General features: G+C 40.4%; 1 protein-coding gene across 10 annotated transcripts in view; it reads right to left on the bottom strand.

The window, feature by feature from the left end:
- The window catches only part of TRPS1 (transcriptional repressor GATA binding 1), a 236,193-nt gene that overhangs the window by 207,095 nt on the left and 14,991 nt on the right, over positions 1-14,107 (bottom strand). The window contains exon 1 of one of the 10 annotated variants that reach the window (XM_083450404.1): positions 9,869-9,999. The exons of the other annotated variants lie outside the window; for them this stretch is intronic. The gene's annotated coding sequence lies outside the window, so the exon portion shown is untranslated. Of the gene's footprint in view, positions 1-9,868; positions 10,000-14,107 lie in introns of those variants that run through there. 10 annotated transcript variants of the gene reach the window in all.

Below are 14,107 nucleotides of genomic sequence, written 5' to 3'. Positions count from 1 at the left end.
CAATGGTCATGGGTGATAGAAGATGGAGTCCAACAACATCTGGAGGGCCACAGATTAGCCAACCTTAATCTAAACCATGTTTGGAAATGAGCCAAACTCATAGAACTATGGTTTGTTAAAGTCGGTGTGGTGTAGTGGTTAGAGTGTTGGACTAGGGAGACTCAGTTCATGTCTGAGTTGGACTGAACCCTGGCCTTCCAGATTCTAACAAAAAAAACCCTCTCATAGTTGATAGATACTTCTCCTCCATGAAATTGCCTATTTCCTTTTTTTTTTAAGCTGTGTAAGATAACCGTCACCAAAACATCTTATTGCAATTAAGTGTTGTATGAAGAAATTATGTATTTTATCTGTCTTGAACCTACAGCTAATACGTTTTATTCGGCAACCAGGAATTATAATGCTATGTGAGGGGAATTGAAAGAGCATCTCTTCTCTGATACCTTTTCAAATCACTCCCTGCTCAAAAGCTTCTCATTTCAATGTGGCCAAAACCCCATTTCAGTCAGTCCACTGAAATGGGTAGCAGTTGGAACTACATTTCCCATACTTTCTAGCAGCAACAGGCTCCCTCTTGAATGCTTCCAACAATAGCATACCTTCCAACATTAATCACGTACGCAGTAATTTAGCTGTATCATCTTTACACAGCAATGTGTGAACCCCAGTCCAGACACTAACGAGGCAATAAATGGCTTTCCATGCCCAAGGTTGAGAGGCCTTGAGAATTACCAATAACTAATAAGAGATAAATTACTGCCCAGTTAAGATAAAATAAGCTTAGCTCAGTGTTTTACAAAGCTTTGAAATGTTATTAGCTGCTGCTGTGCATGCATGGTGATTAGTGGTAGGCTGCCTCCTCCTTAGATACTTCTCACATACATTAGATGGTCTAATTAAAGCAAATGCTGACTGTGTCAACACTGACACACCAGAAACTACTCTGATGTGTGTTTGTGTGTTCTCAACCCACCAAGGGTTCTACTATTGGATTGGCAGCTTCTGTTATGGGATGACATTGTTCTTGAAAGCGCCATGAGTCCGTAAGAGTTAAGGAACTTTGAGAAAGTTAGTCTTGCAATAAGAATGGCTAAAGGCCTGTATTATAGAACATGCTCCTTCCCCTTCTCCCTCTCAAAAAACCTGCTATGTATTGTTCAGGTACACAGTGGCCAGAATTACTACTCTTATACAGAAAAGAAAAAGCTGTGCTGGGAATATCTGTGTTGGAACATGCAATGTCTAGAAGATGAACTATCTTCAGTCCAATTCATATTTTACCAGGGCAGTGTAGTTTACATAGAGCCGGACTATATATACTGCTTCAGTAATAAGGGTTGGATGAATGGTATGATTTCCTTCTATGGCGGCATTATCCACACAGAGTCTACAGAACTCATGTCAGAAGGAGCCAAACCATTCACATAGTTTCTTCCTGCAGACATAACTAGAACAGCATAGGATCTAGCCACACCAGACATCACTCACCTGAATGAGTCCAGAATTCCTTTTCACTCCAACCCTAAATACAATGCAAAGAAGTATAAATTTGGGTGTCCTCAATCTGTCTAGGATTAGGACATCAGAAAACAAGTCCTACTGACAATGTGGGAGGACCACAGCTCAGTGGTAGCACATCTGTCTTGCAAGCAGAAGGTCCCAGATTCAATCCCTCGTTTCTCCAGATAGTTCTAAGGAAAGTTCTTGCCTGAAACCCTAGAGAGTCAGAGTAGAAAGTACTGAACTAGATGGACCTGATTCATTGTAAGACAGATTTAAATGTGTGCTCTTCTTTTATCAAAGGCACTGGTACAAACCTACTTCTTTTGGCCAAGAAAATCCAAATCCCCTTTAAGCATGCAGGAATTGTATTGTGTTTATGTTTGCACACCCAAACAATCTTACTAGCCAGTGCCATTAACAATTCAGGCAACTTTACTACACTTATAAAACTAAGATAATGCATTTGGGAAATTCGCACATTCATCTTTGAAAAGCAAAAGCAATTTGTGTCACCATGCATTAACATAACTTCTAAGTGTCCAATGTAAATTCAGATTTGTATGCAGAAGCCTAAGATGGAGACATGCTGCCTACATGTGCCTTGATGTGCCGCAGTGGAGGGAAGTTTATATGCATGCTTATGATGATTTACAGACACACAGCACAAGTTATAAAGGAAATACCAGCTACGTGACCTGACTATAATGATAATATCAAGCAGTTTCAATTGGATACTATGAGCCAAGTCTCTTGTATAGAGCCACTCAGTTATTGTGGCTACATCCATTTATACCCAGATTTCTCAAAATGGGTATGAAGAGCTACAAAAAGCTCCACCAAGTTGTTTTAAAAATCTCTTTCATTGATACACTTTGTCCTGTGCATAGCCAAATACATGAAAAGTACAGCCACAGAGAGAGCACATCCTTTTTCATTATGGACAAAGATAAGGCATCATAACGTCCATTTGCTATTCTACCGAGTGACCCTATAATCCTTACTTGGAAGTTAGTTCCAGTCAAACCAATACTATAGGAAGAGGTAATGTAATCCACTGACTACCCCATTGCGTGGCTCAGAAGTCTTCATTATCATATATAATACCCATCATCCTATTTAAACTATTTGTTTAAATATTTATATCCCACCTGTCAGAACAAGTGTCCCAAATATCATCACTGTTCTAAATCCTAAGTACAGTAAGTGCTAAGTGTCGCAATCTAGGTCACCCAAACTGAAAGCTAACATTTTAAAGTTAAATTTAGACCAGAGTGATTCAGCAAAACTGCTTTTATAGTAAGAGGGATCCTCCTGTCTGAAACTAACAAGCTTTCAAAATTGCACAAGTTTCTTCATTAAGCAAACAATTACATAATAACAGTTCCCTAATCTATTGATCACATCAGATACCTTTTAGTGGTCTTGTCTTCTAGTTTATGAGTCTCCCTCCCACTCATGTCTCAGAGTTAGTCTCCACAGAAGATTGGTTTGAAAGGCCTATCCTGCTTCAATATGGAGCAGGAGACGAATTGAAACATTGCATCCACATCACCAGAGGAATCTGTGTACATATGTACATATGTGTACATATGGATGCCATTCTTAGAAAGGTTTCATAAACTAAAATCTGAATGCACATAGGCTCAAACATACAACCAAAACCTAGATTTAATGTGGGATATATAGTGTGCACTTTTGGCTTGCACACATTCAATTTTTAACTTTTAGGCACTATACAGAAGTGATGCTCAGACATGTACAGGCATTCCTAGTAAACAGGCAGCCACAATCCAACTTCCCCCCACCTAGATAGTAAGCTTAACCAAACCAGCTAAATGAGTTACTAAGACATTCATCCACCACGCTGGTCTCAATTCATTTCTGTCAAGTCAGAGTTTTGTTATAGAACCCTTGATTTATGCAGTACCGTTTTCAGGGATCTGAACTTGAGCAACATCATTTCCATCAGTGTTTATCTCTTGATTCTGCAATCCATGGAAACATAGGAAGAGAAAGCTCTTCCAGATCAGACTAAAGGTCTGCCTATCTAGTCCAGCAAGCAAGGCAAGAAGGCAACAGCTCTCTCTCCAGTGTTGCTCCCTAGCAGCTGGCATTCAATGGCTCACCATCTTGCTCTTAAGCACTGGTAGATTAATGGTTAATTCTTTCTTGATCACAAAACCAGAAATCTACAGACATATTGTTCCAAAGGAATTTATAAACAGATTTGTTTTATCCCTTTTTTGGAGGGGTGGGGTACAGAGGACAGGGAACAGCTATATCCATTATGGGGACTCATGCTGAAAATATAGATAAATTCTACTTACCGGCATCTGTTCTCTGGGTTTCTTTTCTAAAGCAACTAGTTCTTATTGATCTACACACTTTTCTTATATATAATTCCATTACCACTTTGATAATAACAAGATAATTAAATACAAGACAGGGCATGCATCATACTGGGGAGTCTTTGGACTAATGAATTGTTGACCAGCACAACAGAAAGCACAATATATTCCATCACACAGGGGCACCAATATATCATTGCTTTCTTGCAGAGTCCTCAGAAAAGATAACAACATCTCCAGACACTTCTACATGCCCCCAAATGAGAAGGGCTTATAGTGCAAGGACAGAGAAGAATGAGGGAGATGGGCAAGACTGTGACTGGATGGCAGTTGGTGTTTATTGCCATCCCATCATATTTCATCAGCCCCAGGAATTGCCCAGTTCTAGACATGCAACAACAGGATAAGGTAATAAGAATCCTGAGGCGGCAGAATGAACTGCACCAGTCTAGACTATTGCTAGGGTCATCAGTTTGGAAGGGCCACCTTGTACATCACAGAACAAACTTCCTAGTCCAGCTCATTTTCAGCTGTGCTTGTTTTCTATCTGCATGGAGTTTTAAAATGTATCATTCAATAGTGTGACCACCTCCTCCCTCCCTCCAGCTTGAAGAGGTACACTCCATTCTTTCACCTGACACCTTCTCAGCCGCATATGTTGGCCATACCTCAGCCCATCCGTAAGAAACTTAGCAACATCCAAAAGCAACCACAAGGAGTGAAAAGGGCGTTTTGCCAAGGGCTAACTGACATGACCCATATTTGGACATACTAAATTTAGTCTCATTTTGTTTTGACAGCTTGGACTGAATATAAAGCAGGGTGTAGGTGCACAGTAGTGTTTTCGGATTATTACTTCACTTCCAACAAGTCACCACGATTTGACAGAATCATAAAACCTGAACCAAGGTCTACACAGACAACAGAAGTGCGAACATTGGCTCTCAACTTTTTTAATAACAGGAACACAGGAAGAGAGGTACCTGGGAGGGTCATGAAACTTTGGCTATGTCCTTCTGCTCTATCTCAGCACTTTCTTTTAGCCAATCACTCCCACTGCCGCCCCGCAAAACTGGCTTATGGGCCTTTCATTTATTACTCATTCTTCTCTCAGCATCACAGAAAGGAAGCTGATGACTGATGGATAGTACGAGCTAGAAAAATGAAATAGTGGGAAATACTGGAAGGAGTTGTGGTAAGTAATAAACCTATTCCCCAGCTGTTTGGAGGGGGTAGGGTAAGAAGTGAAAGTTGTATGAGGAAGGCCAGGTAACTATGCCTGAAAGTTGCATACCAAGATCTCTAAGCCACAAGACGTAAGACAAATCCCAGCTCAGAATTTCCTACATGGACTGGCAGCAGTCCTCCAGGGTCTCAGACAGGGGTCTGGGGATTGGGGATTGAACTTGGGATGTTCTGCATGAAAAATAGCTGCTCTACCACTAAGCTATGACCTTTCCCCTTAGTGCAGTTGCTCAGGAGGCAAGGCATCATGGATGCAATTACCTGATGCCGTGATAGCAGAAAGGCACCCTCTCTTATAGCTGTGAACATGTGACATGACTCCTTAAATCCCTACATCTACTTCCTGCCCACTTCTGGAGCCAAGCGTCTTGTCCTTACCTTCAAAACCCTTCCTTGCCCTGCTCTCCACCCTTAAAAGTCCCTTTCTATGACTTTGGTTCATTAGGTCCACCAACCTCTGCTATCCAAAGGTTAAAGCAGCCTTTGGGAAGCTACATGGGAAGCTATTGTGTACAGAGTCGGACCATGCTCCATGTAGCTCAATATGGCCTACTCTGACTGGAAGCAGCTCTCAGGGGCTTCAGACAGGGAGCATTCCCAGTCCTAGCTACAGGTGTCACTGACTGGACCCAGGACCTTCTACATTCAAGGCAGATGCTCTACCACTCCCAGTTTTCATCCTTCTCTTTAGCTTTATGTCTGAAACCAGTTGCCAAAATGCCTCTCTACAACCACCTTCCTTACTCTTTTCAAGGGCTTCCTCTAACCTCACATTTTCCAGGAAAACTTTGAATCATGCCCCGAGTCCCAATGCTGAAAGTCAGCCAAAGTAACACATGTATAATTGTATCTTCTTCTCCTGCTTACCCCTACTTCCAACACCCCCTTCTTTCGTTGCTTTCCTGTGTTTGTTTTAGAATGGAATCCTCTTGGGAGCTGTCAAATCTGTTCCTTATAAAGTGCCCGGCTTGATTATATACCTCCAAGGAAGTTTCCACTTATGCATACGATGTTCGTTGTCCTTCCCCACATCCCAGTATCTTACTGCTAAGTAGCCCATCATTTTTTGTTCATTTCTTTCAGTTTGTCCACAATCCCAAGGAAAAGGCCTACCATGGAACATGTAAACTGGGATGCTACCACCACCATCCTGCCTATTGCTGCAGGGTGAAGAGGAGAGAGGTCTGTTGCTCAAATACCATACTTTGCACCCATCCCCACAGATCAAAATTATGATGTGACATTTGCAAGGTACGTGCTGTAGATGGTCATACTCTTCAGAGATCCATCAGTGGTTTCAATAGGGGAGCCATTTTTATTAGCTGCATAGTCCCAGACCTAAAAATCACATTTCTGTTACCCGCTGCAGCCTCTGACATTTCATGCTCCTGAACAATCTGAATGTTCTAGGGTTGTAACTTTCAGATCATGCATAGCCACACACAGGCCAAAAGTTGCAACCCCAGCAACCCTCTGCGGCACTACAGAAAGAACTCCTTAGATTATACACTTATTACGTGGCATCTCTAAAAATATTGCCACCACAAGCCACTGGGAAGTTTGCTTCTGTAATCAAACCATCCCAGCTACAATATCTCACACAACGTAAGTCGCCTCCATGTGTGGCACAGAAAATTTGACCACCTTCTGTAATCTTAAAAACTGTCTCCCCTTATCTCCCTAACAGGGCCTTAAAATCACTGGCAGAGACATCACTGTCCCTCAGCTTAAAATGTTGAGGGATGCAATGCTGTCCTTGCTTAGCCAAGTCTATTTGGACTGAGGGAGGGGAAATCAGATTTAAGAGCTTTTAAGAGAGAGAGAGAGTCCATTATGACATACTGCCGAATGTTATGTCAAAGGAGCCCTGGCATTTCATTTTGCAGTATGTTATTATGGACACAAATTACCAAGAAAAGGAGTTTGCTAAGCCCAGTAAGTTATTAAAATTGGCTTTCATATGTGCTTATCTTAGAGCGGGGGGAAAGTCTGCATGTTACCATGTGCCACTGGCACTTCATCACCATAGTATTTTTAAATATTGTTTACACTGATCCCAGAAGTACACAATATACACATTTCATTATACAGTAATCACCGTTTTCATTCTGCTACCCAAAGAGGAATTATGCCTCTTGCTGTAGCTCTCCTATATATCTGCGGTCAGCCACAATTTTTTCTTCGAGTGCCACTCGGAAAATGGAATGGGGATCGGAGGTGCAAGAAGGCTCTAACTCCGACAACTCAAAAATGAGAGACTGCCGAGACCCGTTGACACCAGACACCACTCCCCTCTTTTTATTGGGGGCCAGGTGGTTTCCCTCAGGGCCTCCAGGTGCCGATCCCTAGTCTACAGAATTGTTTTGTTTTTTGGGTATACAGTATACACCATGTAACCTTACGTGGCAATTATTTATTCATTAAACTTAGATGCTTTTCTTATTGAGCAGCAAAGTTTGAACGGACCATTGTTTGAAAGACAAAGGAAACACGAGGCCCAAATCAGAGATTGCTGAAAGGCAGGGGTGGAGAAATATTCATAGAAGAACAATCCTTAACCTTCAAAACAACACCAAAGCTTTAAAACGTTTAAATAAATCTACTACACAACTGCTGTGTTTCAGTTTAACTGCCAAACTGAAGAACAGTCATGACGTTTTTTACAGCACAACCCTATACATTATCTACTTAAAAGTAAGTCCCACTGAGTTCAACTGGGGTTACTCCCAGGTAAGTGTAGACAGAATTGTCGTGTTAATACGTAAATTATATCTTAAAAGGCTCATATACTACACTTGAGCACTGTTAGTATATTAAGCTATTAGCCTTAAAAGGACTACAATGCTATGCCGTTTGTTCTACTGAAGATCTATTTTAAAATACTTGTGATTTACCAACATTAAAACTTTAGAGTCTGCTTAAAACATTTCAGTTTAAGCCTATCCAGAAATATAGTCTTAAATATGTTTTATCTCTTTTTAGCTACTGTTTATTTTAATCACCTTTTGAATGCTTTTAAATACATGTTTTAACTTTTTCATTGAAACTTTTAATGTTTTATTTTATATTTTTGTAAACTGTTAGAGGTTTGCTTGTTTTACAATTGAGAATTATATAGATTTTATTAAGTAACAATAAAATAAAAACAAGTGAATGATTTGGTAATCTACAGTAAAGCTTTGTAAACCTGTTGACAGAGAAAAGATGGAGCAGAACCGTTTGCAGCTCACATCAGATAGAACGGGCAGATAGATGCAAAAGGAGAACCCTTCCACATTATTAATCTTTGTTTTTGAAATTACTAATACTTCATATAGGAGGAGGGATTTCCATCTTAAAGGCACATGCTAAAATACGACAAGGGTGACAGGAGTACTAAAGCAAAACCCTCTAACACATAACTAATACACATTTGGACACTAATGAAAAAAAGGACAAGTTAACAAATTGTTACAATAGAGTACAGAGTTGAAAAACATCACTCTGAAGTTGTCTCTCTAAAAAAAAAAAGTACACAGCAAGAAAAAAGACAGCTGTGTAAAAATAAAATGTTCGTTATCTCAACAGTATTTAATGCAACAATTTGCAAAGCCAACAGACAGAAACTGTGGGCAATTCTGAACTCTTTACACAATGCTGAAAAGGCATTTCCCTCAGTATTCTAGTATTAAAAGATCTGAAACAATTTCCGAAGAAATAATTGTCAAGGACATTTTTACGTAACTTTTAAAACAAAATGGCCTGTCAAGATAATTCCACCCTACACCATAAAACTATCAAGAGTCTCTTTTATCAGCAAAAGAAGGGGAGACACTTCCTAACCATTGGAGGGGTGGGGGGAGAAACAAATAATAAGCAAAGAACATACACGTACCCCACTTAGAATTTCCCCTCGAAATTTCACCGTGACAGGAGGCTCTAAGCCTTTTGGAATGGCCAGCGCAGCCCTGTGTTAAATGAAGTGGGTGTGCATTTTGACAGTCTTAAATGGAGCCAGACTTTTGCCTCTTAAATAAATGCACAGTGTAATAGTAACTAGCACTACTTATGAAGTCAAAGTATTTTAGTCTCTATTCCAAACAATGTGTTTGAATGGAACTTATTTCTAACAACTGGTGATGGACTAGAGAAAAAGAGTGTGTCCTGTCTATTATCTCTTCCCTGAATGACAGTAAACTTGAGTACAGTTTTTAACAAGAAGTAGTACATAGTAGTTAAGCAATCGGCTAAACATCCCAAGATGCATCCACAGTTACAGGCATAAAGGGTTTTATTTTAAAAATAATAATTATAGGATTGGAATCAAAGTAAGTAAAGCTGAATATTTGTTTTCTTATAACTAGTATGTGCAATTTTACAGGGGCGTACACACAGTTTGGTCTACCTCAATTAATTAGGAGGCTACTCAGAGGAACAAAATCTTCCTGGCAGAAGAGATCATTACACTAATGTAAAATCATTATATGATATATATCTCAATGTTCACTACGTCAACCTCTAGACACGAAACGAAAACCAAACAAAATCTGTGAAATATTAGGGAACAAGGGACATGCATGGAAATTCTATAGCTTGCTAGGCTATCGCGTTGGAACAAGAAACTTTCTCTGGATGCAGAATGATTCGATTTTAACCAATGTAGGCACAAAAATATTACAAGAAGCTGACCGATCACAGACACCTCACATTTACCAGCAATTCAAACATTACCTGGAATTATAGCATCTAGGAGAACTCGTTCCTTTTTCTTTCGACTCTTAAACAGATCCTACCTGCTTTCAATCAAGCAAACACTATTTGGGAGGACTCTTCTCTCTCCAATAACAAACTTCAAAAGGAAGATAAATGTTCATTTTTAGATATGAAAGTCTCCCCAGTCCTAGTCCCAACTGAAAGTCCTTTTGTATCAGCCTGCGAACGGTTTCTCGGTTATACGTACAGCGTTTGAGCTACCCAGAGTGATTTGTTTTATGGCATTTCCACTGTGGTAAAGTTTGGTCTGAAATTCCTTTTCACATAAAAAAAAGGAAAGGAAAAGGGAAGTCGCAGTCTGCAACCAGGAAGGAAGGAAAATAGAGATTTCTATACAGTCAGAATTGTTCAGATTATAAAGCATTTTGTTTGGTCCCAGCTTCCTTTCTCCTCAAACGTATATCAGATTCTTTTGAGGCAAGAAATTCCGAATGCTCTATGAAGCCAGTAGCTTCTTAAACCACAATTCTCCTTTCACCCAGTAAGGCAAATTCCACAGCTGCCCCCTTCCTTACTTCTTTTTTTACTTTGGCGTTTGAAAAATTCCTCCTTCACATTGACAATGAAGGCTTCTGAAACAAAAGTTGTTGTGTGCATCTGTTTAATTGCTAGTGGTTCCAATTACAATTGTGTGCTACTCAGAAAAACATACTGCAAAATAGTTTTATTGTGCTCACAAAACAACAGGTTGTTCCGACAAATGAAAGAGGAAGTGGGAAAGGTGAGGTATGCAACATTTTTGTACTGTCTTCAGAGCTAAGAAATGTCTAGAGTAGCAAGGAATTCTGAAGAAGTTGTTCCAAGCCATCCATTCTGACAGATTCTTAGCTATAGAAGTATTTCAGTGATTCTTCTGGAAGTTTGCACAGTGGTATCATAAACTCAAAATGTATATAAAGCCATAGGATGCTCGAGACATCTACTGTACAAATCATTTGTATAGGTTTTTAAATCATCAGACTTCATATGCCAGACCTATGCCCAATGATTTGCTGCTATTTATAGTTTCCCCAGTATTTGTGAGTACCATTTTCCAAAAGCTTTCTGAAGTACCAATTTCTAAAAACTTATTTTTAAAACAAGAGAATCCAAGCATGGTAGGCATGTACCTTTCACCAGGGCTCTTTAAAAACTTGTATTTTAAAATATTCAACCGCATCCACTAGCCCATTCACAACACATCTTTCATTACTGAATTTATTTACAATCCTTCCAGATTAATTTTCAACTGATACCATTTATATCTTCATTTGCCTGGGCCATTAAGAACAATGCAACTGGAAAGAAATACAGTCAAACGTCGGTTCTTGAATGGCTCCGTTTTCAAACATTTTGGCTCCAAAAAACACCAAAAACCCGGAAGTAAATGCTCCAGTTTTCGAATGTTTTTGGGAACCCAAACGTCCGACACAGCTTCCTCTTGAGTGTAAGAAGTTCTTGCAACCAATCAGAAGCCGCACCTCAGTTGTCGAATGTTTCGGGAGTCAAGTGGACTCCCAGAACGGATTACATTCGACAACTGAGGTTTGACTGCAGCAGCACTAATACCTAGCATTTGTAACGTCCAATTTATTATGTTACAATGGATACATCCACATGCAACACTAAACCATGGTTAAACTATGGAATTATGTGAAAGGGTCTTAACGGTCTAAAGCAAAGCATCAAGCTTACGTGCATCCCACTTTTCCTATCTTGTTCCCATGAGCCCAATATATTTAGTGTTGCATTTGAATCAAGGAACTTTATTGAAACAAACTCTTGCGTCATAGGAAGCCAACTTGAAATCGTAGATTATGAAGCTAATTATGAAGTTAATCTTTATTTTAAACCAGAATCCTTGGTTCAAATGGAATAGTAAGTGGAGATTCCTTAAAGTGAAAATATACTCCAGCAATGTTCTCCTCCCATGGTTGCATGGGAGAAAAGGAAGAAAAGTTTGGAAGCCCCAGACTTTGCTCATTGGGGTTCATCCACATAGCTCTAAACTGCTGTTTAGTGTTAAGCAACGCATCTGTAAGCTCTAACACTTAGTGCGGTGCTGAAAATTTCTCCCACATTTTAGATGTGGTTTAGTCATGCTGGCCACATAACCCGAAAAAGCTGTCTGCGGACAAACACCAGGTCCCTCGGCCTGAAAGCGGAGATGAGCATCGCACCCCATAGTCAAATTCGACTGGACTTAACCATCCAGGGTTTTTTTTACCTTTACCGTTCAATTACAGAGGAAAGAAATTACACTTGAGTTTTTTCAAATGGGAGAAAATGTTTCTGTGAAATCCTTGTGGAGTGCATGGTTTTTGCCACATTTTCCTTAACTTTGGGGTGGTTGACTGGTGTTTGTAAATCACTTTTCTTTCATTCTACAAATCATCTCACCAGCACTCTCCAGCCTTCCCAAGTCCCAACACTTCAATTTAAAGTCCAGGGAGCCCAAGCTTTCCATGGGGCTTTTTTCAGATCAAGAAGGGTAGGCAGCAAGGGAGGCTGCTGAGTGCTGGAGAAATATATCCTGGAAAGAACTCTTCGGTGCACCTTGCAATGATAAGGTAAGCTCAGAACCACATGCCAGCCAAAATTCTAAAGAAATTCCAAATTAGTTTTAAAGTGCTCTGAGAATGCGGCAAGAAAATGGAAGCCTGTTTCCCACCAGGTAAAACTGGAGGACAGTTTTGGGCACTATTATTAACCCTATAAAGAAGGCTGGAGCCCAAGCTGAGATATAGTAGTTGGCCCAAGGCAACACAGCCTGTTCGCAGGCATGTTGATTCAAAAGTAAACCCTACTGATTCCAGGAAGACTTAGTCCTAAATAATTAGATGCAGGGCGGCAGCCTGAGCAAGTTAATGATTGGTGTTAAGATTTGAACTGGGTATATTCAACATTCTTAGCTTCTGAACTACACTACTGTGAACTCCCAACTCACAGAATGGCTTGAAAGAATGCTCCGTGCAACTAACTTGAGATTTAGGCACTATACTGAATAATATGAAACCCTTAATAAAGTAGAGAGAGAACAAGTCCACCAACAGCTATTAGTCAGATTACCCAAACTGAGCCACTGTGTTCATAGAGCTTGAAAGTAGATGATTCAGAAAACTCCCTGAAGCCAAGCCAGATTTAGGGCTGGGCAACACTTGGGATGAGACTGCCTAGGAACTCTCTATTGAGCTCTATTGAAGAAAGGTGGGAAATTAATCTATTTAAAGAATCGCCATTTGTAGGGAAACAAACCATGGGGGAAAGAGTGGTTGCTTTCATTTCCTACTTGTAAGCTACCCAAAAATGGTTCTGGATTACCACTTTTGGGAACTCTTGGTCTGATCCAGCAAAGCTCTTATTACAAGAAGACTGGAGTAAAAGTTGTTTTTGAAAGCCGGGTGAAGTTGCCAGGGCTTGATAAAAGTAAGTGGCAAATATCTCCCTAGATTATCGTAGCAGTCAAGTTTAGAGGACGCTTCCCCTCTGCACCTTCATAGAAAGTGGTGAAGAAGCTAAACAAGCTGTCAGTAATCCAAAGGAGTCCCTGAATCCCAACAGTAATATTGCTAGCAAGACACACTGGTGATATTTGGTGGAACTGGTGTGTCCACTCCTATCCAGGGCTCTATACTCTTCACCCCATTCTACCCAGGGATAGCACTGACCACTATTGCTCCCACTGCAGCTCACCAAACAAGACTGGACCGTGTTCCGCCTGACAGTGGTTCTCAACCTGTGGGTCCCCAGATGTTGTTGGACTACAACTCCCATCATCCCTGAGCTCTGGCCTTGCTAGCTAGGGGTGATGCGAGTTGTAGTTCAACAATATCTGGGGTTCCACAGGTTGAGAAAGGCTGCATTAGAAGATGGCTGCCCAATAATAGCCTATGAAAACTATTTTACCCAAACAACAGCCGTTTTGAAGACTCCTCCCACCCTTCAACGTACATCAGTTGTTCGGTGAAGGGTGTAGCTCAATAGGAGAGCAGTAGCTTCCAGTGTTTGAAATGCTTTGGCACATTTTGTGACAGGGAATTTCATTAGCGCGAGCAGTTTCTGAGCTCTGGGCGCAGTATTGCACCTACAATTTCAGATTAAAACTGCAGAGTGGAAGAAAAGGAGGGCCTTTTTCTGCCTCCCCACTTCCAGCTACTCTCTGAAGACTGGAGACCCTCTTAAGAATAATAGGGGTGGGTGGGGAGGGGTAGGACTAGACCATGTGAAAAATGAACAAAATATTTTAGTTGCAGTTCATTCATTTTCAGCTTTATATTCTT

Source organism: Podarcis tiliguerta (genome assembly GCF_965153285.1).
Source record: "Podarcis tiliguerta genome assembly, chromosome: 7".
NCBI classification, from domain to species: domain Eukaryota; kingdom Metazoa; phylum Chordata; class Lepidosauria; order Squamata; family Lacertidae; genus Podarcis; species Podarcis tiliguerta.
This window is presented reverse-complemented; position numbering and strand designations above follow the sequence as displayed.